Raw genomic sequence first — 26885 nt, forward strand, 5'->3', positions numbered from 1 at the left:
GGCTAGATCTTGAGTTATAAAGTTTGTTCTCAGTACCTCTTCTCTTTCCTTCTAAGCCCTATACCAGCCAGGTAGCCAGCACCCACTTCACCTTTCCTCCAGGTTCCACGTATAGCACATTTCTTTCAATCACAGACGTCAAGAAAATGTCTCAAAAACTCATAGAATGCACAGATGCATCACCCCTCCCACGCTGAAGTGCAAATGAGAGCAGTGACTCTGAAGAGGTGGAATTTGGGGCATCTGCAGCCCATAGGGGAGAGCAGGGTCTCCCTGGCTGATCCGGTTTCACCAGCAGGTGGCGGTCTATATGCCAGGCCTGTAGGGTTCCTGACCAGAAAACTCCAATGGGATGTTGATGCTACTGCAAGAGAAGAGCACAGCCGAATTTTCACCAGCCAAGCTGTCACCATCTGCAAAAAAGTGGGGAGAAAATGTTACAGGAAATACTAGGCGTTCAGGAAGAGACAAGTGACATGCACTCGAGAAATCAGAAAATACTTTATTTTGCACCAGTGCTGGCCCAGCAGAATCACCTCCAAAGGCTGAGCACCCAGCTTGGGTTTTATTGATCCTTTATACATGTGTGCTTCTGGGTTGGGCAGGACTAGTACAGTCAAGCTTCTGGTTCCTGGTTGCTGGCTGGAGCAGGCAAGGAGGGAAGAGGCAAGCAAGATTACAGAAGCCAAAAGCACGCAAGGGAGTCCAGGCTCAGACATCAGGCTGGCCCTTTTTATTTGCTCTTACCGGCTTTCCTTTTCATTCCTGTTCCCCGTCCCCCCTCCCCACCCCCCTTGATTCTCAAGCTGCTGTAGCCAACTTAGAGAAAATCAGTTTGTGGGGGCCAGGGAACTTTGCTGCCACGAAAGGAGCGGTGAAGAGTCACTCAAGGATTCAGACACTAGGAGCTCCCTGAGGGAAGGCTTCAGAAGGGGTGAATAGTGAGAAGTGCACTGAAAAGGGAGCACAGTCCTTCTTTTAGGGCATTATCCTTGTCTTGCATTGGCTGATTTCCGACCCTCTGGGAAGGACATTTCCGGAAGGGAGCTGCCTCATCAGATGGATGGAGCGCGGGAAAGGAGCCCGGGAAGCTGGTTTCCGCACGCTGGGCGCTCTGCAGCTGGAGGATTGCGTCTTTCTGTCCGCTAGATGGCGCTGTCTGGCTTTCCCTCGGCTTCCCGAGCCAGTCCCTGGAGGCCGCCGCCGCAGCGGCCGCTCTAGCCGACCGGCGCGGCCTCTGTGGTTCCGGGCGGAAGTGAGGCGCCGAGCGGAACGGCCTCTGGTGACATTTTCTCCGGGCGGCGCGGACGAGTGAAGGGACTTGGTGGTGGAGGCTGTGGAGGTGGCGAGATTCGCCTTAGCCCCGGCGGGGCTTTGACTGCGACCCTCTGCTCGCCGCCGGGGCTTGTGCTGAGGAGGAGAAGGCGGCGGTGGCCGTCGCGTCCCGAGTCACCGCGGCCGGGGGAGTCCCGGCCGGGGGGTCGGTGCGTGCCCCGACGGGGCGCGCGGAGCGGGCGAGGAGGTGCAGAGCTGCCCCGGAGCGCAGGTGAGGCGGGAAGGTGCGCAGGGCCGCGGCCCGGCTGCGGGTCGAGCCGTGGGACCGGGCTGCGTCCCGGGGAGGGGTCGGGTTGAGTCGGAGGGGTTCGGGCCGCGGGTGTGGGATCTGCGGCGCCCGGGCGCCGGGGTCGTGACGGGCCCGGCCGGCGGGCGCCTAGTGTTCGCGCCCGGACTTGGCGGGAGGCGCGGCCCGGGTGGGGGCTCCCGAAAGGAGCGGAGTCGCCCGACGCCTTGTTCGCCCGCCCGCCCGCCCGGCAGTGACCCTCGGGTCCTCCCGGCTTCGCCCAGCTGGCGGGCGGAGCTCCCTCTCCTGTTCCGCGGGCCGCGGGTCCCTGTCCCCGGGGGCTGAGAGGAGGCTGGAGATGCCGCAGCCCGCGGGCTGCGCGGGGGAGCCGCTTTTCGGCCTGGAGTTGTCTTCACGCAACTTTCCTGCGTCCCGGCCCGCCGGGGAAGCGGCGGCGGCAGCTCTGCCAACTCTGCCAGCTCCGCGACCGGGGATCTGGCGCCGACACCTGCCCCTGCTCCCGGGAGCCCAGGCAGCCGCCCCAGCGCCGCGGCTGCCGCGGCCTAGGAGAGGGAGAAAAAGCTTCCTTTGGCTGGCGCCGCCTGCCTCTCGGCGCTTCCACTACCTTGGGTCGGCAGACGCCTCCAGTCGATGGAGGGATGTGTCAGCCTCCAGAATTGACGTCTGGTGGAGAGTTTGTCAACTTTCTTTGGAAAATCGGCGCAAATGTTAAACTTACGGATCCCAAATCAAAGATCATTGTCTTCTCTGGCTCTTCCCAGGGAATTTTCACTTCTCCGCAGTAGCGCTTCCTACTTTGTAATTAATTTCTTATAGCACCGACCTCAGTTTATTGTTGGGGCAGCAGCCCCCACGAGAACAGCAGGTTATGCATTCTCTCACTAATTTACTTTCCTTTAATTTTATTTTACTTATTCTGAGAGAGAGAGAGAAGGGGAGACAGGATCCCAAGTAGGCTTCCCGCTGTCAGCGCAGAGCCCCATGGAGGGCTTGAGATCATGACCTGAGCGAAAATCAAGAGCCCACGCTTAAGGGACTGAGCCACGCAGGTGCTCCTTATTTTCCCATTTAAATCGTCCTCTCTGCTGTGTCAGAATAGAGTCTCTCAGGTTGAAGGAATGAACGTCTGTGGGTACTTGTTCTTCTAGCTTGAACCGCCTGAGCAGTTTATGCTTAGATGTGCTTTTCACTTCTTGACTGAGCTTTTGCTTTCTGAATCCTTCCAGCCAGTAGGATGAAAATCCCACTGGTGATGCTTTGTCAAGGTTGGACCTCTTAATTACAAATACATCTGGCAGTTTTGCCTAGCCTGTTATTGTGTAGTGTAGTTGGGCACATGCTAACAGTTTGAATCACTCCCTTTCTTCTCCAGGGATATTTTAAGGATGGAGGCTATTCACTTTCTAATGTAGTTTTGCTGATCTAGGCAATCTGGATTCCTCCAGCAAGAGCATTGCCTTTTGGTTTAACAAGCATTTTTAGAGGCCTACAATTGATAGTTATTACCTGATGTCCCGAGGAGTCATAATGCTAACCGTTTGTTAGTAGGAAGTGTGATATTTTGGTTGTCTAATTACTACGAAGTGTAATATTTTAGTTGTCTAATCTGGCAAATATGATGCCTCATTTAGTGCTTTATGCACAGTAGGTGCTTAGTAAATATAAAACTGAGTTAAATTTTTAATAGAAGTTAGTTCAGGAAACTAAAATGGAGTTTACTGCAGTGACCTATGCTACTTTGAAAAGGATCTCAATGAAATTTCATGTAGTTCCATTGAGAAATAATATTTTTAGCCATTTTTTGGTAAATTTTTAAAATGTTTTTAGGGGCGCCTGGGTGGCTCAGTCGGTTAAGCGTCCGACTTCGGCTCAGGTCATGATCTCGCGGTCTGTGAGTTCAAGCCCCGCATCGGGCTCGGTGCTGGCAGCTCAGAGCCTGGAGCCTGTTTCAGATTCTGTGTGTGTCTCTCTCTCTGACCCTCCCCTGTTCATGCTCTCTCTCTGTCTCAAAAATAAATAAATATTAAAAAAAAAATTTTTAAAAAAAATGTTTTTATTTATTTTTGGGAGAGAGACAGAGACAGAGCATGCGCAAGAGCACAAGTGAGGGGAAGGGGCAGAGAGAGAGGGAGACACAGAATCTGAAGCAAGCTCCAGGCTCTGAGCTGTCAGCACAGAGCCTAATGCTGGGCTCAAACTTGTGAATTGTTAGATCATGACCTGAGCCGAAGTCGAATGCTTAACCAGCTGAGCCACCCAGGCACCCCTTTAGCCATTTTTAAATGAGAATGCTTTTCAGTATGACTGTACTTTTTTTTTTTTTTAATGTTTATTTTTGAGAGAGAGACAGAGACAGTATGAGCAGGGAAGGGACAGAGAGAGAGAGAGAGAGAGAGAGAGAGAGAGAGGGAGACAGAATCTGAAGCAGGCTCCAGGCTCTCAGCTGTTAGCACAGAGCCAATGCAGGGCTGGAACTCATGAGCGGTGAGATCATGACCTGAGTCGAAGTCGGATGCTCAACTGGCTGAGCCACCCAGGCGCCCCATACTTTTGAAACTTCAAGCCATATATTTTTTCATAATGTTAACATGTAGATGTAAACTTCAATACAGGTGTAGACAACATGAAAAGCAGAGAGAAGCTGCAAGGTAATTATACCTGAAGCATCAGCTAAATGGTTTCTTAATGAAACAATTTTTTCTGACATTTTTTTGTGGAAAATGAGTGGCTTGGATTTTGGAGCTGTAAACTTTCCCCATTGCTAGCTTCATATTACGTTCACAGTGTAGTTGTTAAATTCCTCACTAATTTAGTGTATATTACTCTTAAATGCATTTATGAATGAGTGCCATAAGGCTCTTTGTTTTATACTTTTCATGATTAATCCCAGATCTGTATATTAAGGATAAATTCAGCTTTAGATTCTGTTGGAACTGAGTGTTCACTGTATGTTCTTCAAAGATTTTATTTGATAGTGACATTGGTACTTTAAGGCTCCTTACTATATGACTGGTAACTTTTATGTAACTTGTAAACTCATTCAAAGAATTGTTTTGCTGGGATATTCAGTTTTACAGTTTTGTTCTGACATGTGCATGAATAAATTTGATGTATGGGCAATTAGAATGTTTTTTGTTTTGTTTCTTTTTAAAGTTTGGAACTGGTATGTACTAGACACCCAAACCCTACGTTTGTAATTTTGACAAACCATCTTAGACCTTTCTGATTTTCCTGCATGTAACTAGGGATGTGAAAACACATGTGTGTTCATGTTTACATGCTTATAATTGACAGTACTTGAGAGAACCTGTAAAATAGGCTACTTTTGGGGTGCCTGGGTGGCTCAGTCAGTTGATCATCCGACTTTGGTAAGAGTATGATCTCACGGCTCGTGGGTTTGTCTTCACATAAGTTTTTGTGCTGACCGCCTGGAGCCTGCTTCAGGTTCTTTGTCTTGCCCTCTCTTTCTGCCCTTCCTCCGCTTGTGTGCTCTGTGTCTGTTTTTCTCTCAAAAATAAATAAATATTTTTAAAAATGCTACTTTTTAAATTTTTACTTTTTTTTTTTTTTTTTTTTTTTAAGTAAACTCTGCACCAAATGTGGGGCTTGAACTTATAATCCCAAGATCAGGAGTCATATGCTGTAGTGATTGAATCAACCAGGCGTTCCTAAAAACGTGCCATTAATTTGTTTTCTTTTGAACCCTACTGATTTTGGTATTCTGTATTATTTTAAGAAAGAATCTGGGGTCAAATAAATTTTCTTGGATAGCTGTAGTAAAAATGAAATAGACAGTAATAAATGAGTAAAAAGCTGACTGTAGAAAGGGGGAAGAGCTATTGAGAAAACAGGACAAACAGGACACTTATTTATTGATTACTTTGTGCCAGTAGTGCTCTAGTTGCTAGAGCTATGCTTGGTGAATAGGATTGAACAGGTCCTGATGCTAAAGGAACTTAGCCATTTAAACCGGCATTTGTGGGGCACCTGGGTGGCTCAGTAGGTCTGACTTTGGCTCAGGTCATGATCTCACAACTCATGGGTTTGAGCCCTGCGTCAGGCTCTGTGCTGACAACTGAGTCTGGAGCCTGCTTTGGATTCTGTGTTTCTGTCTTCTCTCTACCCCTTTCCCCCCTCCCCCCCTTCTCTTCCTCCCTTCTCCCCCCCACCCCCACTGCCCCTCAAAAATAAAACAAACATTAAAAAAATTTATTTAAACCGGAGTTGGGATGGGTTTCCAGGTGGGCATTCTAGGCTAGGTAACAGCCTATGCAAAAGTCATGAGTATCAATAATCTTGACTGGTTAAGTGTGACCAGTGCCTTCAGTTTACAGAGGGTTAGGTTGTGAAGGTACCTTAGTCTGCTAATAAATTATTTTCTTCTTTTAGGGAAAAAAGGTTCAGGTGGAATATGAAGGATGCAATAGGCATTCCTTTTAAAAGATTTTCTTCATCCTTACGTTCAATGAGTAGAAATGTTGCTGGTTTTCTTTATTTTGGGTTGATTGTTATTTGTCAGACTGAAGTAATTTGATAGTTATTTTTCTTTAGTTTTTAAATTCTAGTCTTAAATTTAAATTTGACTGTTGTTTTGAAACTTTTCTAAATCTTTTATCATTTATCTTTAATTGTACCTATATTCCTTACTCTTTCAGGGCTCATGATTGAACTTAGGGGAAATAAACAGTTTTCTGCTTCTGTGTGGGCAGCTTCTCAGCACAAGTGGGATTGATGTTCAGTCAGTTTTCACACTCAGCCTACAGGTCCTTGTGGTAAAAGGAAGGAGCAGGGTGAAACTAAGAAGTATTTCATATTCCTTCTATATTTCTGAACTAAGGGAGGAAATGTGTGTTATATATATTATACATATTTTTCATAATGTTAGCAGATGATAATAGTAGACGTGGTTTAAAAATACCATAAAATAACCAACGTGACTCACATTTGATGAGTGTCTTTTTTAGGTTTTGTGGCTTTATGGCGCTCATTGTCGGTTTTGATTCTGTTCTCTTTCATGTCCCTATTCAAAACAAGGATTTCAGCCTTTGTAATTTAATAGCAAAAAGATACATGGTATAAACCCTAACTTACTAGTTTGAATTTATTCGATTTAAAAACTACCTAGATGAGTATTTTCTAGTTAACTGAAGATTAATTAAAAGTAGAAACTGGGGCGCCTGGGTGGCTCAGTCGGTTGAGCGTCTGACTTCAGCTCAGGTCATGATCTCGCGGTCCGTGGGTTCGAGCCCCGCGTCGGGCTCTGTGCTGACCCCTCAGAGCCTGGAGCCTGTTTCGGATTCTGTGTCTCCCTCTCTCTCTGACCCTCCCCCATTCATGCTCTGTCTCTCTCTGTCTCAAAAATAAATAAACGTTAAAAAAAAAAAAATTAAAAAAAAAAGTAGAAACCAACCACAGAATTGACTTACGTGTATGTGTATGTGGGTTGTTTATACCTGATTAAATTAAAATCCCATTTACTGAGTAGGTGACAGGTGGGAATGGGTGGAAAGATGAAAGAAACCATTTCTGCCTAAGGTACTCAAATCTAGTGAACCAGATGACTTCTGAGTTTCTTTTCTGCTCTAAAATGTGAAGAAAAGTTGGGTGCCTGGTGGCTCAGTCGGTTAAACATCTGACTTCGGCTCAGGTCACGATTTTGAGGTTCGTGGGATCTGCATTAGGCTCTCTGCTGTCAGCACAGAGCCCGCTTTGGATCCTCTGTCTCCCTCTCTCTTTGCCTCTCATCCACTTTTTTCTCTGTCAAAAATTGAATAAAAACATTTTAAAAAAGTAAAGTTTTGGGACGCCTGGGTGGCTCAGTCGGCTGAGCGTCCTACTTTGGCTCAGGTCATGATCTCATGGTTCAAGCCCTGTGTTGGGCTCTGTGCTGACAGCTCAGAGCCTGGAGCCTGCTTCAGATTCTGTGTTTCCCTCTCTCTCTGTCTGTCCCCTGCTTGTGTTGTCTCTCTTTCTCTTAAAAAGAAACAAACATTAAAAAAAAATTTTTTTTAATGTGAAGAATAATGGGCTATAGGAGAAAACGGTACTGTAAAACAAAATAATTATAGTGTGGAATTAGTCTTTTCCTTTATAAAATCAATTTGTTTCACTGATTTATTTTTTAAAGTTTATTTGTCTGAGAGAGAGTGTGTACACAGGTGGAGAAGGGGCAGAGGGAGTAGAGTAAATCCCAAGCAGGCTCTGCACTGCCAGCGTGGAGCCCGATGCGGGGCTCCAATTCAAACTATGAGATCATGACCTGAGCCAAAACCAAGAGTCTGATGGTCAACCCCCTGAGCCACCTAGGTGCCCCTCTTTTGTTTTTGTTTTTAAATGACATTTTTCTTAAATGGGTCTCTAAGTGTAAAAGAAAATGCGGACTTGAGTGTTCTTTTTTGTACTGCCAGTTCGTTTACAAAATACTTTTTCCTCTGCCTGGATTTCAAGTCCAAGTATTAGTAAGTTCTGGTCATTTGTTCAAAGATTACCAAAATTAAATCTGTTGAAACTTATAGCAGTCATATCCAAGAATGTGGATAAATTAGGGTTGTGCTTGAGTAATTTAGAATATTAAGTTTTCGGGGCACCTGGGGGCTCAGTCGGTTAAGCATCCGACACTTGGTTTTGGCTCAGGTCACCATGTCATGGTTCCTGAGTTTGAGCCCCACATCGGGCTCTGCGCTGTCAGTGCAGAGCCTGCTTGGGATTCTCTCTCTCTCCCTCTCTCTCTGGCCCTTCCCTGCCTGTACCCTCTCTCTCTCAAAATAAATAAGCTAAAAAAAAAAATTAAAAAATTTAAGTTTTCATTAGCATGGCAAACATTAGGGAAACAAGATATGGACCAACGTGTTTAGAAGTTATTTTTTATTGAGTTGTCTGGTTAAAAAAAAATAACTTTTATGATGTTCTGAGTCAGCATTTTGCTAGATGCCTTATAATTAGAGAAAGGTATTGTTGGGGATAGGGAAGTTGGGTGTGGACTAAAACTCTGGGAAAACAGAACTGTTTTCCTTTCTGTGTTAAGAACAAAAACCTCATGTGGTTAAGATTTTAAGCAGTATCCTGTCTGCCTTAGTTTAAAAAAATTTTTTTTAAGTTTATTTTTATTTATCCTTGAGAGAGAGATAGAGAGCAAGTAGGGGAGAGAGAGGCAGAGAGAGAGGGAGACAGAATCCCAAGCAGACTCTGTACTGTCAGGGCAGAGCTGGACCCCGTGGGGGGTGGGGGGGCGCTGGCTCAAACCCACCACCGTGAGATCATGACCCAAGCCAAGACCAAGAGTCAGATGCTTAACCAACTGAGCCACTCCAGCACCCCTGGCTGCCTTCGTTTTAATCTAACATAGAAGCATAGTTTATTCTTACATCAACACTTTATCATCAAGGGTTTCCTATTATTTTACTCCATTGCAGCCCCCTAAATGATTTGCTCTGGTAAGTTTTTGGTATCATTTATCTTGGGGACCTCAGATCCCACCATGTGGTGACCCATCTTTATGTGTTCTGTATTCTGAGGGAGATAGAAATAGCCAGAGCAGAAATCTTGGAGAAAATCTAGAACCTGTTCTTTATCCTTAATTTACACCAATGTTGCTTTTGAGTAGAGGGTCTCTCATTAGCCATGGTGCCTTCTCTGCATTTGGTAACTTCCTTGGCTCTCGATGCTGGTTTATTCACAGCCTGGGGCTGGGCCAGATGCATGTCAGTAGTGGTAGTATCTGTAACATGAAGTGATTTGAGCAGCCATTATCACTCTTGGCCTATTTATAGAGCTTATATCAGTGGAGAAAAGGTTGGCTGGCAAGCAAGCAAAGTTGCTCTCTTCCCCGTGGTTGCAATCTCTCAATTTATATTTCAGTTTGGATAGGCCAAGTCCATTCAACCGCATTCATTTTTAACATTCCTTTTCAGTACTCCAATCTTTTAGCACTGCAGTTTCTTAGTCAACTTCACTTTTTTTTTTAATTTTTATTTAAAAAAAAATTTTTTTTTAACGTTTATCTATTTTTGAGACAGAGACAGAGCATGAACGGGGGAGGGTCAGAGAGAGGGAGACACAGAATCTGAACCAGGCTCCAGGCTCTGAGCTGTCAGCACAGCTGACAGTGTGTCGAACTCACGGACCGCGAGATGATGACCTGAGCCGAAGTCGGCCGCTCAACCGACTGAGCCACCCAGGTGCCCCATCAACTTCACTCTTAAGGAAAAAGCCAAACAACTATTCCCACACTGAGAATAATTAGCAATAATTCTTTACTATCATATAATATTTAGTATTCAGATTGCTCTGTTGTCTCATAAATGTATTTTTATACTTAACTCAGATTGAGTCAAATAAGGTCTGTAATGTTTTGTAATTTAAAGGTCCCCCACTTTGTTTTTTTCCCCTGGCAAATTATTTGTTGAAGAAAATTTTCCCAGTTTGAATTTGCCAGTTATATTCCAATGGTGGTATTAAACGTGTTCCTCTGTCCCTTTGGTTTCTTGTTATTTGGCTTTAGGTTTAGAGGCTTGATCAGATTCAGCTTCTATAATGTATAGTCTCTCCTTTTTCTTTGAGGGGGGAAAATATTTTATAGGTGATGTTGAGTACTTGCATTAGGAGGCGCTTAATGTTTGGTTCTCTGTGGTATTAGCAGCTCTTGATAATCACTGCTGAATTCCATTACTTAATTACTCATAACTCCTCACTCTGAATGCCCTTCATCATTCCCGGTTCTAGCCTTTTATAATGTACCTTGTTTATAGCCTCTTCGACCTCTTCCATTTGAGAGCTAAGCGAAGGGATGGATTGCTGTGGAGAAGAGGGCTATTTCAACTCTATTATAGTTTTGTAGGAGTTTTTATTTCAATCCTGATCTTTGGTTACTGCATTGTCCATTTTATCCATGCTACAACTTCTCAGTGGAAAACTAATCCCAAATGCAACAAATAATCAAAAGAAATCTTTGAAAAGCAATATTTGTTTTGAGATATTAGTGCTTACTTAAGATAAGGGTACTATTGTCATTAAAGTAAGTTAGTGTTTATATATAAAAATTAGAAACAAGGTTAATTTTTCTACTTCAAAGGATTTGGCAACACCACCATTAGGGACATAATGGAATCTCTTCCTAGAACTGAACATCTAGGAAGAGGGGGCTTCTTTTTGATTTATTTTTATATCCAAGTTGATAGTACTGTTAAGGTGTTTCATTATTAGTCATGGTGATTTTTTAAAATGATTCTTCAGTTCATCAATTTAACAAATATTTATTAAATATTATGTATTAGGGCGCCTGGGTGGCTCAGTTGGTTAGGTGTTCCACTTTGGCTCGGGTCGTGATCTCACAGTTCACAAGTTCCGAGCCCCGCGTTGGGCTCTGTGCTGTCAGCTCAGAGCCTGGAGCCTGCTTCATTCAGATGCTGTATCTCCCTCTCTCTCTGTCCTTTACCCACTCAGGCTCTGTCTCTCTCTGTCTCTCAAAAACAAACAGACGTTAGAAGAAAAAAATTAAAGGGGTACCTGGGTGGCTCAATTGGTTAAGCGTCTGACTATGGCTTAAGTCATGATCTTGGATGGGTTTGAGCCCCATGTTGGGCTCTGTACTCACAGCTCAGAGCCTGGAGCCTGTTTCATTCAGATTCTGTGTCTCCCTCTCTCTCTGCTCCTATCCCGCTCATGCTCTCTCTCTCTCTCTCAAAAAGGAACCAACATTAAAAAAAATTTTTTTTAATTAAAAAAAAAAGCAAAACTTCAAAACACCTTAACTTGGGCTCTGTTTTTTTGTTTTTTTTTTAAGTTTTTAGGTGCAGGGTAGTCAGAGTTTGACAAAGAGCTTAGAAAATGGTTTTAAAGACTCACAACTGATTGTCATGGATTTTTTTTTTTTTTAACTTTGGTCTCAATTATTAGGAAAGCTATTCTTATTTAAAAAAAGAGCAGTAGATACAAACTATAATCTATTTTATATCATAACTGTCTTGGAGGCAGAAACTTCTCTCATTGTTGGTGGTAGTCTCATGATTTTTTTTTAAGTTCCATTAACATAAGAAGTATTTTTACAACAGTGTAGAAGTAGTCTAGTTGCTTTGATTTTCAGTGCTAGAAGAGTGCATCATTTTTGAATCATAGTTTCAGTGATAAACACAGTTGAATATTTAAACTGTAAAGAAACCCCACAATTTTTGAATTTTGAAGGCAAGCCTATTAAAAAAATAACTTTAAAATATTTGTTTAGACTGCTGTGAGACTATTTATTTATTTTTTAAAGATTTTATTCTTGTGGCGCCTGGGTGGCTCAGTCGGTTGAGCATCCGACTTCGGCTCAGGTCATGATCTCGCAGTCTGTGAGTTTGAGCCCCGTGTTGGACTCTGTGTGACAGCTCAGAGCCTGGAGCCTGCTTCGGATTCCGTGTCTCCCTCTCTCTCTGCCCCTCCCCCTCTCATGCTCTGTCTGTCTCTCTCTCTCTCTGTGTCAAAATAAATAAACATTAAAAAAATTTAAAGATTTTATTCTTTTTAAGTAATCTCTACACCCAACATGGGGCTCGAACTCACAACCCTGAGATCCAAGAATTGCATGCTTCACCGACTGAGCCATCCAGGCGCCCCTGCTGTGAAGCTATTTAGACTGCAATTCCCTTGCTTAATAAACTCCTTCCCTATTAATATGTCATAGTTTTTACTTTTATTGGTTAATTGGTATGCCGTGAGCATAATTTTAAGTAAGTGCGGTATAGAAAAGTATATCTATTTTTTTTTTCAAATATAAATATACTAAAGAAATGGTGGTTTGGGGGTTTCTACAAAGTAAAAACAATGGATATTTGTTTTTAGGGAAAGTTATCAAAGGAGTAGCCTTGTTTACTTCTTAAATGTAAAAGGTAGATATACTTTGATTTACATGAAATAAGATTTTTTTTGGTTAAAATTTACTTACTTTAAAAAATGTTTATTTATTTATTTTGAGAGCGAGAGAGCCATCAGGGAAGGGACAGAGAGAGAGGGAGACAGAGAATCCCAATCAGGCTCTGCGACTGCCAGCACCCAGCTGGATGTGGGGCTCAAACCCACGAACTATGAGATCATGATCTGAGCTGAAACCAAGAGCTGGACGCTTAGCTGACTGAGCCACCCATGCACCCCATAGACATACATATACATGTATATGTATCTAGCAATCTCTACATCCAAAGTGGGGCTTGAACCCATGACCCTAAGATTAAGAGTCACATGCTCTTCTGACTGAGCCAGCTGGGTGCCCACAAAAGATGTATTCTTGTATAATTGTGGCAAAACCAAATTATGAAGTGGCTTAGTATTTATTTAAACATTGATAGTTTGCATTAGTTGAGCCATAGATATAAGGAAGGAAAAAATGTCATGCCATTTGCTTTTCCTGTGGCTGCAATTTTGAAAAAATAATTAGTTTCTTAAGTCTTGTATCATTATTACGCATATCTGAAAGGCATGTGCTAAGCTATGATGCATTTGTAGATAAAGCCAGTGCTAAAGGGCAACTACACTTGTAGCAGAGTTTGTCCTTAAAATATTTATTTATTCATTCATTTATTGAAAACATTTTTTTAAATGTTTATTTTTGAGAGAGAGACAAAGAGACAGAGCACTTGTTGGGGAGGGGCAGAGAGAGAGGGAGACACAGAATCTGAAGCAGGTTCCAGGCCCGAGTTGTCAGCACTGAGCCCGACAGGGGCTGGAGATTGTGACCTGAGCTGAAGTGAGCGGCTTAACCGACTGAGCTACCCAGGCGCCTGTATTTATTTATGTAAAAAAAATTTTTTTTAACATTTATTTATTTTTGAGAGACAGAGCACGAGCAGGGGAGGGGCAGAGAGAGAGGGAGACATAGAATCCAAAGCAGGCTCCAGGCTCCGAGCTCTCAGCACAGAGCCTGATGCGGGGCTCCAACTCACCAACCGCGAGTTCATGCCCTGAGCTGAAGTCAGACGCTTAATCGACTGGGCCACCCAGGCGCCCCCTATTTATTTATTTTTAAATGTTTATTTTTGAGAGAGTGCGTGTGAGCAGGGGGTGGGAGAGCAGAGAGGGAGACAGAATCCCAAGCAGGCTCTGCTTTGTCAGTGCAGAACCCAGCTTGACTCTGAGCTGAAATCAAGAGTCAGACATTTAAGTAACTGAGCCACCCAGGTGCCTCTGTCCTTAAAATTTTTAAGTGGTTGGGAAATTATTAAAAATAAAGGATTTTAAAATGGCCAGTTTTTGAAAAAGCAAAATGTCCTCAAGATTTTATTTTAATGAAACTTGTTTTTTAAACATTATATCTACAGGCCCTAGCAAAATATCTTTTACCTAATAAATACTGAATAGAAGTATATGTTGTTCAACAGATATTAAATGTCTGCTCTGTTGGGTGTTTTTCTAGATGCTACGGTGAGACAAGTCTTGTGACCTCTTGTATTCTATGAAACAGAAAATAAACTATAAATACACAAATGAGCAAGGTAACTTTAGATCCCTTTTAAAAAATGGAGAATAATGGGGTATGGGTGAGAGGTGTTTAGTATATTTATGGAAGGCCTTTTTTTAGGTGAGTTTGAATTGAGATCTGAAATACAGGAGCTATCCTGCCTTCATAAGAGTGAAGGAACGTGCTTTCCTGGTAGTGGGAACAGCAAATGCAGAACCCCTTGAGTCAGAAAAGATCTTATTTACATGTTGAAAATGAAAGAAAACAATGAAACAAAATGATGCTGAAGTGAGACTAAAGCAGTACATGCCTCGTAGGCCAAAAAATTTTATTTTAATTGTAAGGAAATGTATGTAAAAGAAACTGCAAGTCTAAGCAAGGAGCAGTCTTGTTTACCTTCTTCAGTGGACAATGTAGATATACATTTATTCACTCAGGAGATATATTCTTGTATATTTGTGGGGAAACCCCAAATTTTAAATATTAAACCTCAAATACATTAGGAAAACTTATTTTGAGGAGCCTGTATGAAAGCCTTATTTTTAAAATATATAACCTATGGGGCACCTGGGTGGCGCAGTCGGTTAAGCGTCCGACTTCAGCCAGGTCACGATCTCGCGGTCCGTGAGTTCGAGCCCCGCGTCAGGCTCTGGGCGGATGGCTCGGAGCCTGGAGCCTGTTTCCGATTCTGTGTCTCCCTCTCTCTCTGCCCCTCCCCCGTTCATGCTCTGTCTCTCTCTGTCCCAAAAATAAATAAAAAACGTTGAAAAAAAAAATTAAAAAAAAATATATATAACCTAAATTATCTTTTGTAAAGATCCAGATGTTGAGAACTTTCATTTTGGTTGAAGGAGGCTACTTGGGTAGCACAGTCTAGTCTTAGGTTAAGAAGCAGGTTGGAAATTCAGAAACTGTTCTACTAAATATATCTATCTGATTCTATCTAAATATATCTTGGCCATTGACCTACATATTCTTTTCTTAGAAATGAGGATTATACATTTCAGGTTAACTATGAGCAATAATTAATAAAAATAATTAAAATGTTCTGGAAACCTAAATGGAATTGTTTAGGAAGTTGTCAGTGTGGGCAGACCACTCATTCTTTGTATCTTTTTAAATTACAGCTTTATAAAGGGTCTACAAATAAGCAATAAAACATTGATCAGTTTCTTCTTCTTTTCTTTTTTAAGTTTATTTTGAGAGAGAGAACATGCAAGTGTACCAGTGGGAGAGGGGCAGGGAGAGAGGGAAAGGGAGAATCCCAAGCAGGCTCTGAGCTGTCAGCACAGAGCCCAGTGCGGGGCTTGATCCCACAAACTGTGAGATCATGACCTGAGCCTAAATGAAGACTTGGGAGGCTTAACTGACTGAGCCACTTCAGGCATTCCTCATCAGTTTCTTTTTTAAAAGTAATAGTGACTGAAGCACTCTTTTAGTAGGTTTTTCAGTTGAAATTGCCTACTTATTATTTTTTAAAATGTTCCTTGAGCCTTTTTGAAACATTGAGGTCTTGGCTAATTACATGGTCGAATTTTATGCTGTGTCTGAAATTGACTATAGTCACTAGTAGCAGTGCTTGGAGGCACTAGGATGCCAAGATACAAGGGCCAGGGTAATGCAGGGTAATGCAGATTGCTCTCGTGTTGACTTTTCAATGAAGTCTGCAAGTAGATCTGTTTTCTGTATACAGTGACCCCTAGCTCCTGCAATAATGTTTACGCAGATGACTGTACCATATGTGTACTGTAGCACCACATGCATTTTTAGAAAGCAAAAATGAGATCTGATAGGTTCATGTAACTTTGATAAATCCAAGGTACAACTGGCCTCTAGCCTGTTTGGGGCTAGAAACTCATTTGATATCATCTGGGCACTATTTTTCTCTTTGTATACTGGCTTTCTACTGCTTTTCTTCGTGGGCTTCATTTTTAGCCAGACTTTTCTTTTATGAGGGCAAAATTGGTTTTCCAACAGCTCCAAGCTAACAGTTTCCTCAGCATTTAGAAAAAATTAATAGAATTTATATTTCAGAGTAGTTTTAGATTTGCTAAAAAATTGAGCAGAAAGTGCAGAATTCCTGCATACCCCCTCTTCAGTTTCCCTTTGAATAACATCTTGCATTAGTTTGGTACACTTGTTACAATTGATGAGCTAATATTGATACATTACTAAAGTCCATGTTTACATTAGTTAGGCCCCACTTTTTGTGTTGAAAAACAGATACCATAACACAGAATAACAGTTCTGTGGATTTTGACAGATGCCTAATGCCTGTTGGTCATTGTGGTATCCAGCAGAATAGTTTCACCGCCCTAAAGATTTCCTTTGCTTTACTTACTATTCCTTCCCCTTCTTCATTCCTCTTTGGCAACCATGAATTTTTTTTTTTTTTTTTTTTGGCAATTTATTTTAATAGACTTTTTTTTTTTTTTTTTTTTTTTAAGTAGTTTAAGGTTCACAGCAAAATTGAATGGAAAGTACAGAGAGTTTTCCATGTACCCCTTGGTCCCACACATGCTTGGTCTGCCCCATTATCAATATCCTTAATCAGGGTGGTACATTTCTAACAACTGAGGGACCTCCATTGACACATCATCACCCAGAGTCCATAGTTAACATTAGAGCTAACTCTTGGTGTTGTATAATTTCTGGTTTTGGACACATAATGTGTATCCACCATTGTAGTATCACACAGAGTAGTTTTCACTGCCCTAAACATCCTCTGTGGTCCACTTGTTCATCTTTCCTTCCTCTGAGCCTCTGGCAACCACTGATCTTTTTACTCTCTGTATAGTTTTGCCTTTTCTAGAATGCCATATAGTTTGAATTATAGAGTATATAGCCTTTTCAGATTGGCTTCTTTTACTTAGTCACATACATTTAAGTTTTCTTCAGGTCTTTTCGTGGCTTAATAGCCCATTTCTTTTTAGTACCGAATAATATTCCATTGTTGGGATGTACCATAGTTTACTTGGTCACCTGCTGAAGGATGTCTTGGTTGTTTCCAATTTTTGCAGCTAGCCTGTAGCATTTTTGACTGAAAACACAATATTGAAAGCATTCTTTTTCTTGACTTTATTACTGTCATCTATAGCAAATATTTATCCCCCCCCCCCCCCCCAGGTGGTTTCCCCCTGTAAGGGTTTTATTATTAGCTTTTCAAAAGATGGCAAGTGTTAGAGGAAATTTTTCTCCTAGGCTAAGATAAGAATAGTTCTATTTTAAAAACAGTAAAATGAGGGGCGCCTGGGTGGCGCAGTCGGTTAAGCGTCCGACTTCAGCCAGGTCACGATCTCGCGGTCCGTGAGTTCGAGCCACGCGTCAGGCTCTGGGCTGATGGCTCGGAGCCTGTTTCCGATTCTGTGTCTCCCTCTCTCTCTGCCTCTCCCCCGTTCATGCTCTGTCTCTCTCTGTCCCAAAAAAAAAAAAACAAAAAAACAGTAAAATGCAAATTAAATGTTTCTCCATTGTTAATCTAGCATTGACTGGTTTACAATCAGTAAATTGTAAGTGAAATTAACACTCAAAATAACATTCTTAGTTTAGTACTTAACTGTAGTATCATTTTGTAGCTGGAAAATGTGCTTAGTGAGGTTACATGACTTGTCCAAAGTCACATAGGCTTCAGATAAAAACAAAGGTCATATTAATGTAAATCTTCTGGGTTTTGCATGGCACTTTGCTCTCCTTTTACTTAATCCTAACATTTTTGGGGGGAGGGAGCACCAGTTAAATTTTGTATCTAAGTGGTTCAGAATCTACAGATTCTCTGTATTAATTCCTCTGTGTAATCTCTATTTGTTTCTCTGACTCCAAAGCCCTTACGCTTTATGGTTTAGCAAAACTATCACCTAATTGTTTATGATAAATTAAGAGTGATGGATTGAGGGTTGTCAATAGCAAATATTTATTGAGTGGCTCGTTGTTTTAAGATATAGTGCTAGGTGGGATGTACTGTGGAGTGATGATGACTGATAAAGAACTTGGACTCTGGAGTTGCTTCTGAGAAAATCCTGACTCCAGTATTAACTTTGTGAGTTTGTGCAAATTCCTTAACTTTGCTTCTATCTGTAAAATAGAATAATAGTATTTACCTTATGGGGTTGTTGGGGGTGGGTTAATGCATTTAAATGCTTAGCAGTTTTCTGGAGATTAAAGAGTGCTTGACTTTAATAGTGTTACTGTTTTTATACATATGAACAGATGTAGTGTATCCTTGGGCATCAAACAGTTCCATGCAGTCATCCAAAGGCTGGATAATTTGCAGTTATTTTTACAAAAATGTAAGATTAGCACTAAAATACTACTAAAACTACTCCTCTTTCCTACATAAATGCTATGTATTGAGAAGTGTCTAAGTAGTGTGCTTGGGCAGTCTATGCTTTAGACTTTTTAATGTTTATTTATTTTTGAGAGCAAGAAAGAGTGTGAGCAGGGGTGGGGCAGAGAGAGAGGGAGACACAGACTCTGAAGCAGGCTCCAGGCTCTGAGCTGTTAGCCCAGAGCCTGACACAGGGCTCAAACTCATGAACCGTGAGATCATGACCTGAGCCGAAGTCAGACACGCAACCGAGCCACCCAGGTGCCCCTATGCTTTAGACTTTTTAAAGCATTATGTTGTTTCATATATGCACGTGTTTCTTTTAACCTTCAGAATGTGTATTTCTACTTCCTACTCCTTTTTAACTTTTACAGATTAGGAACTGAAGAACAAAGGTTGAGACTCATCCTAGGTTATACAGTTAGTGGCAGAATGAAGATTAGAACCCAAGTTCCTGACTCCTACCTAAATTATTTTTTTCTTCTCTACTTTGCTGCATTTCTTTTTCTTTTCTCTTTTCTTTTCTTTTCTCTTTTTTCTTTTCTTTCTCTCTTTTTTATTTTAAGAAAGAGCAAGCATGAATTGTGGAGAGGGGCAGAGAGAATCTCAAGCAGGCTCCATGTTCCGTGCAGAGCCCAAAGTGAGGCTTAATCCCACGACCCTAGAATCATGACATGAGCCAAAATCAAGAGTCAGATGCCCAACCAGCTGAGCCACCCAGGCGCCCTGCTGCCTTTCTTCTTCATGTCATTACTTACACATACAGTGAGAGGTGCACAGAGAAAAATAGAGAAAATCGTAGCCGATTGTCAAAGATGAGATTTTTTCCAGTTCATTGTTTTATTTGGTCTTAGGAGTGCCAAGATTACTTTAATATTCTTGGCAGGAAAATCCCTCCCTAACCTCTGCTGAGCTTAGACCTCAATATGAAATATCTAGTGCTTCTCCAACATTTCTTTGGATGTCTCAAAGGCACTTTAGAATCCGTAAGCCTAAAACCAAACTCTTGATGTCCTTTTCTCTTCCATTCACTACACAGGTCCTTTCATGTTCTCTTAGTGATTGGTTCTACTGTCAGTCTAGTTGCAGAATCCAGAAACCGAAGACTTGCCCTTGACACGTGCCTTTCTCCGCATGTTTCCTCCATGATCTCACATCCATCCACATCCACATGTTGCCAGAACCATTAGTCCAGAGCTACTGTAATTTTTTTTTACCTTGCCTTTGAATTGTTCTACTGACATTTACTTGTCTCCTTTTCCATCCTGTCTCCACGATGCAGCCAGAGTGTACAAATCAACTTAAATCTATGTCTCCTTCCTCTCTTTGTAATAGTGGGTTCCTATTTACTTTTGGCTATGTTACATTCCTCTTTCTTTTTCTCTTTTTATGGTGCCAATATATCTTCTCTCTGACATACTTACCACAGTAGTAAATTTCATGTTTGTGTGATTATTCAGTTGTGTGATTATTCATTTGTCTCTTTCTTAGACTTTACTGTCAGGGAAGTACTGCATATTTCCCAGTGCCTGGCACAGGTACTCAATAAATATGTGCCTAATACATGAATGGATTCAGATAACATTGTAGACATGTTACAGTGTTCGTTCTGTGAGGAACTTGAAGTGAAGAGGAAGAAGAGAGAATAGAAAGGTTTAAAAAAATACTGTTTCTTGAAATTTGACTTTGAAGTTGTGTACTAGGTGCTTTGCATGTGTTACTCATTTTGTCCTGCCAAGGACTGAAGTTTTAGAAACAAGGAAATTGTGGCTTAGAGAACATCAATAATTTGTCAGTGGATACATGGTGCTTCAAATTAACTTTCTTTTCTTGCATCAGGAATGATGTTCTTAGGAACTTTTGTTCTCTTGTTGGAAAGGTGTGGATCACCATATCTTATGGCTACCACTGTATTGAATTAGTGTTACTACCATATTGTATGAATGCTGAGAGTAACATTGATGAAAAGTGACTGACAGCAGTTTTATTTATGCAGGATTATTGTCTTTGCTAACATAGACCTCTTCATATTAATCTAATCAATTTTAAGTTATCTCAAATGAAACTTTGAAATCCCATCTTGGGTTTTGAGTCCAGTGCCTCTGACCTTTCTTGCTTTTAATGTTTTTTCTCATGTCTCTCTTGGTATACAGTTTTAAGATTCTGTGGTAGCCCATTTTATCCTTGCTTTCATTTATTAAAATCATTCTTACCTTTCCAAACCCATATTTTATTATCTTCTTCATAGATAGTTTTCCTGGTTCTGATCTGGTGAATGTCTGGAGTTGTTTATACCTCTCCTGTAGCACTTCCTTAATTTTGCACTACTTGTTACATTCATCCAGTTCATTTGTGTGAGCTGCTTACTGTCTTTAACTGCTCTGAAACACTTAAATAGTAGGTTTTCAAGCCACAGATTTGTTTCTGATTATATCTCAGTGTGAGTACTGTGATTTATTCATTTTTGTAAGCCCAGACCTAGTTGCTTGACATAATAGGTATTTGATACATATTAGTTGAATTAAATACCCTCTGCCCTAGTTTTTCTTTTAAAAATGGTTTTAATATTTTGAAGAGTTTGAAGAGACATATAACAAGATCAGATTTTAGTTTTTAAACAAAATAATTCTGGCTGCATTTGTAGCAATCAAGAGTGGGTATGAGGAGACCACTATGATTATTATAGTAGTCCAGGCAGTAGGGAAATGAAAATGCCTGAAGGATATTTGGGATATTTGGGTGGCCAAATTGATAGGATGTGGTGTTAAAATGGAATTTGGGGGTATCCCTTTTGGATTTGATAACAATACAGAATTAATTACACATTAAGTGCTTGCTAGAGGAAAGGCAGGTTTGGGTTTTTGTTTTTGTTTCTTTTTAAACATGAAATTTGCAGTATCTTTAAGATAATTTAACTAGAATGTCAAGGAGGCGATTGATCACCGGGTTTTTGGAGATCTTTGGAAGAGCCCTTTGGTCTAAAGTTGTGAATTTGGGAGCTAAGGGTGTTGATCATACCACCTTGAATTACAACAAGAGAAAAGAGGGCCCAACTCTGGGCCATGAAGAACTAAATTTGGAGTTCCAGGTTGGTGAACAGTAGGAGATTGGGGAGAGTGGTGTGCCTGGAGAGAGCATGGAAGCTCCATATACTTTCCCCATGTGCCTCTTCATCTGGTTGTTGATTCATATCCTTTAAACTGGAATATGTCAATTATTCAGTCAAGATGACCTGGTGGAAACTCTTCCCGTAGGTTATTAAAGTGGCTACTTTGGACATGATGCGCCCAGAGCCCCTGTCAAAGATAATTCTTTGTTGAAGTTGAAGAACATCATTCTGGCACCTCACATTGGAAGTAGTCCTTACCAAGCCAGTTGACAGATGATGGAATATTTGGTTGTATGTATCCTGGTTTCTCTCAATGGTCTTAACCATTCCTAATGAATTGGTACTTAAATGATCTTATGTGAGCTGAGACTTCACTGGGATGAAACATGGCAGATTAAATGGGAAAACAGTTCTTAAAAAAATAACTACATTTAGAGAGATGAGAATGAGTCAACAAAGGAGATATAAGTTGGTTGAATTGGAGAGGAAGGAGGAAAAACCAGAATAGTGTGATGGTATAGAAGTCTGTGGAAAGGGATTTTCAAGAAGGAGGAAATATGGTTAACAGCATCAGATACTGTTCAGAGGTAAGGAATGAAGACTAAACATGTCTTTTGGATTTAATAACATGAAATAAAGGTAGTCTTAGCAAACTTTAGGTAGAATAATGGAAACAGAGATTAGATTGCATTGGGTTAAGCAGCGAAAGACAAGGAGTTAGAGATGCTGAGGCACTGAGTGGCTCAGTCAGTTAAGCACCTGACTTCTGCTCGGGTCATGATTTCATGGTTTGTGAGTTCGAGCCCTACATTGGGCTCTCTTCTGTTTCTGCTATCCGTGTAGAGCTCACTTTGGATCCTCTGTCCCCCCTGCCTCTCTCCCAATCGCACATGTGCACGTGCTCTTTCTCTGTCTTTCAAAAATGAATAAACACTGGGAAAAAAAGGAATTAGAGATGCTGTTGGATCCTAAAGTTTGGTAGTTGAGGTGAAAGAGCAAGAAAGATGTGTGCCTTTGTTTTTGTTTCTTTTTTTTTAACGTTTATTTATTTTTGAGACAGAGAGAGACAGAGCATGAACAGGGGAGGGTCAGAGAGAGAGGGAGACACAGAATCTGAAACAGGCTCCAGGCTCCGAGCCATCAGCACAGAGCCCGATGCGGGGCTGGAACTCACGGACCATGAGATCATGACCTGAGCCAAAGTCGGACGCTCAACCGACTGAGCCACCCAGGCGCCCCGGTTTTTGTTTCTTTTAAAGTGAGACGTGGACATACTTTTCAAACATTTCATTCCCTTCACAGTGTCTTTGCAGAGCAGAAATTTTTAATTTTAATAGTCTATTTTTTCTTTCATGGGTTGTGCTTTGGGCATTACATTTAAAAATTCATTGCCAAGGGGCGCCTGGGTGGCTCAGTTGGTTGAGTGTCTGACTTTGGCTCCGGTTATGATCTGGTGGTTCACGGGTTCGAGCCCTGTGTCGGGCTCTGTGCTGACAGCTCAGAGCCTGGAGCCTGCTTTGGAATCTGTATCTCCCTCTCTCTGCCTCTCCCTTGCTCGCGCTCTTTCTCTCTCTCAAAAACAAAAATAAAGCATTAAAAAAAAATTTAAAAACTTTATTGCCAGGGGCACTTAGGTGGCTCAGTCGGTTAAGCGACTCTTGATTTTGGTGAGTCATGATATCACAGTTGGTAAGATTGAGCCCTGCATAGGGGGCTCTGTGCTGATAGGGCAGAGCTTGCTTGGGATTCACACTCTCCCTGTCTTTCTCTCAAAAAATAACATTAAAAGAAATGAAAATTCATTGCCAAACCTAAGTTCACTTAAATATTCTCCTGTTTTCCACTAGAATTTTTATAGTTTTGCATTTTACATTTATGTCTCTCATCCATTTTGAGTTTTGTGAAATGTGTAAGGTCTGTGTCTAGGTGATTTTTTTTTTTCATGTGAATGTCCAGTTGTTCCAGTACCATTTGTTCAATGGAATTATTTATCCATTGAAATGCTTTTATTGCTCTTTCATCAGTGGTTAAATGTGTTCTGGGCTCTCTATATCTGTTCCATTTATCTGTGTGTCTGCCTTTTGGCTCGTACGACATTGTCTTGATTACCGTAGCTTTTATAGTGAGTCTTGAAACTGAGTAATGTCAGTCCTTCAACCTTCTGTGCTGTGTTGACTATTCTGGGTCTTTTGCTTTTCCACATAAACTTTGGAATCTGTATATCTACAAAATAGCTTGGGGTTTTGATTGGGAATATATCAAATCTGGATCAGATTGGGAAAAATTGACATCTCAACAATAATGAGTCTTCCAAACTATGGATACAGACTATTCCCCTATTTCTTTATATCATCTTAAAAGTTAAGAATAGACAACTTTGATCTGTGGTGATAAAGGTCCAAAAGATGGTTACTTTGGGGGGAGGGGCAGGTAATGATTAGGGCATGGAGGAGGCTTTTGGGATTTGGGGAGTGTTCTGTTATCTATGTGGTCATTATATGGATATGTTTATTTTGTAAAAATCATCAAGTTGTATACTTAACAATGTGTACACTTCTTTGGTAAAATTTTCAAAAAAAAATATTTTTTTTTTGAGGGAGACTGCAAGTAGGAGAGGGGACATAGGGAGAGGGGGAAAGAGGATCTGAAATGAGTTCTATGCTGACAGCCGAGAGCCCTGTGTAGGTCTCAGACTCTCAAACTGCACGATCATCATCTAAGCCAAAGTCAGATGCTTAACTGACTAAGCCACCCATGTGCCCCTATTTTCAATATTTATTAAAAAAGAAAAAAAAAAAACTTAGAGGAGAGGGTCTGACTGTTTTGATTAAAGAGCAGAAAACTTGGAACCCAAATTTGTGTTTTAGTGGTCTTAATACTTAGTAGCTTTGACATTTTGTGGGTATAGATATTTTGTGAGGAAGGAAGTAGGTAAAGAATTTAAATAGCGAAAATAAGAGTAGACTTATATGAAAGGTTTTGGGGTTTCTTATAGATTGTTTTTATGTTGAATGGTTTATGGTCACAGATACAGAGAGAACTTTTTTAGTATCAATTTTAAACAAAATGACGGACCGAAGTAGACTAAATCTTGGGAAAAAATTAGGTCATGAATTCTATTTGAAACATAGTGTTCTCCCAAGGGTGGTTGGTGTAAGCCCTATTACTTGGTATTTGATGCTAGATTAGAACAGTAGAAGGCGTCCTGTTTGGAACAGTTCCACATTATTGCAAGGAAATAGGATCACTTGTAAGGATTTAAAAATTTTTTTTAAAAAATATTTATTTTGAGAGAGAGAGAGCGCAAGCGGGGGAGGGGCAGAAAGAGAGAGGGAGACACAGAATCCGAAGCAGGCTCCAGGCTCTGAGCTGTCAGCACAGAGCCCGATGCGGGGCTCGAACTTTTGAACTGTGCGATCATGATATCAGAAGTCGGACACTCAACCAACTGAGCCACCCAGGTGCCTGTAAGGATTTTTTTTTTTTTTTTTTAACTTTTTGTGACCACAGGAAATATTATATCTTGTACTCTAGTGATCAGGAGCATTGTTATTTTGTCATTAAAATGTTGACCATCTTTAAAGTTGCTTTTGTGTCTAAGTAGCCGTATTTACTGCAGAGTATTGTTTTATATAAGAGAGCAATGTTGGAATTCAAGAATTATCTAATAATATGGATTGTACGTGTGGGGAAGCAGTGTAAATTAATGGGTTAATCGGTATATATCATGTTTGAGGCATTAGCTGCTTATTTTTCTTACAGGTCTAAGGTGGTGATATGTAGGAATGCTAGCAATTAGAATGCCCCATTTTACCTTGACTGTAGAGAAAATCTTGCCTAGAAGCAGTTTCACATAATGGGCTGTGATTGTGTCAACTTGTGGTTTCAACGGAAAAGTGCCTGTAGCAACAGTAAACTTCTAACAGCAGATGACTTCAGTTTGCATTTGTCACATTAGGAACAACAATACTGTTTTAGTTTATTCATTCATTCGTTTTATGTCTTTATAATGGTGTTAAAGGATGGTTAGTGATTGTAGCCCAAAAGGAGTAAAATCGAGCAGTGTAAAAGGCAGACCTTTCCTATGTTGAGTGTTTAATGATTTTGTATACTCTGCTATGTCAAAACTCTCAGGAGGGTTTCCTATAGTGGTTGGTCTTAGATAAGACCCCGTTAATCATTGTCTATTCTCACAGTTCTAAGTTCACAGGAAGTTCTTAAACATCTAAAAATGTGTTGTGAGAAGGAAGACTTTCTTATATGTGTGTGTTTTATTGATGCTTTTATATCTTTTTTTGGTCCAAGTATAATTTGTTACCTATCAGTTTATATGCTAAAGCAACAGATTTACATTTTTAAAAAAGTCTGTTTAGAGTCTCTCCTCTATTTTATGCTTTTTCTAATTTGATTCATCTACCATTCATCTGTATTCATCTACCACCTCTTCTTGTATGGATAATGTCCAAATCTGTATCTCTTTATTTTTTCCTTTGAGACCTATATTCCTAAGCATTAATCTAGTTCAAATTAAAGTTGGTTGTTTCTCTTTTTACTTTCCAGTAGTCCATATCTTAGTTTGGGGTTACCCTGTACCTAGTTCCAAATGCCAATAACTATCCAAGGAGTGGAGTGTTCCATATTGTCCCGTGGGTTGAACTGGTTGATAATGTTCAAGTCTTCTAAATTTTTGCTGACTTTCTGTCTAGTTTTATCTGATGAGGACTGGAAATCTGCAGCTTTTGGTGTTGAATTCTCTCCTTTCCATTTTGTTAGTATTTTGATTTTTATATTTTCCTGATACATTAGCTTTTGTATCATTATGAATGTCCCTCTTTGTCTCTAGTAACATTTCTTGTCTTAGTCTATTTTTATCTCATGTTTATATAAACATTAGCTCTCCTGTTGTTGGTCTCTGCATACTATACCATTTTCCATTATTTTCCCTCAACCTGTTTTATCTTTGAATCTAAGGTATGTTTCTTAGACTGTATACAATTGGGTCTTTTTTATTTATTCTGACAATCTCTGCCTTTTGATTGGAGCATTTAGGCCATTTACATTTAATGTAATTTTTAATTTAGTTGGATTTACATTTGCTGTTTTATTTTTTTAAATATTTTAAAAAAATGTTAATGTTTGTTTATTTTTGAGAGAGAGAGACTGAGTGCGAGTGGGGAAGGCAGAGAGGGAGTGAGGGAGACACAGAATCCGAAGCAGGCTCCAGGCTGTAGGCTCTGAGCTGTCAGCACAGAGCCCAACGAGGGTCTTGAACTCATGAACTGTGAGATCATGACCTGAGCTGAAACCAAGAGTCGGATACTTAACCAACTGAGCCACCCAGGTGCCCCTGCCATTTTATTTTCTAATGTCTTATTGTTGTTACTGTGTACCTTCTTTACTGTCTTGGGAGATATGTATGTGTGTGTGTATTATTCATTTT

General features: G+C 40.8%; 1 protein-coding gene across 3 annotated transcripts in view; it reads left to right on the forward strand.

The window, feature by feature from the left end:
- The first annotated feature begins 1255 nt into the window (after positions 1 to 1255).
- Positions 1256 to 26885, forward strand: part of ARK2N (arkadia (RNF111) N-terminal like PKA signaling regulator 2N) — an 85856-nt gene continuing 60226 nt past the window's right edge. For all 3 annotated transcript variants that reach the window (XM_060613747.3, XM_060613748.3, XM_060613752.3), the window contains exon 1: positions 1256 to 1546. The gene's annotated coding sequence lies outside the window, so the exon portion shown is untranslated. The remainder of the gene's footprint in view (positions 1547 to 26885) is intronic.

This window comes from Panthera onca, chromosome D3, assembly GCF_046562875.1.
Source record: "Panthera onca isolate mPanOnc1 chromosome D3, mPanOnc1 haplotype 2, whole genome shotgun sequence".
Lineage (NCBI taxonomy): Eukaryota > Metazoa > Chordata > Mammalia > Carnivora > Felidae > Panthera > Panthera onca.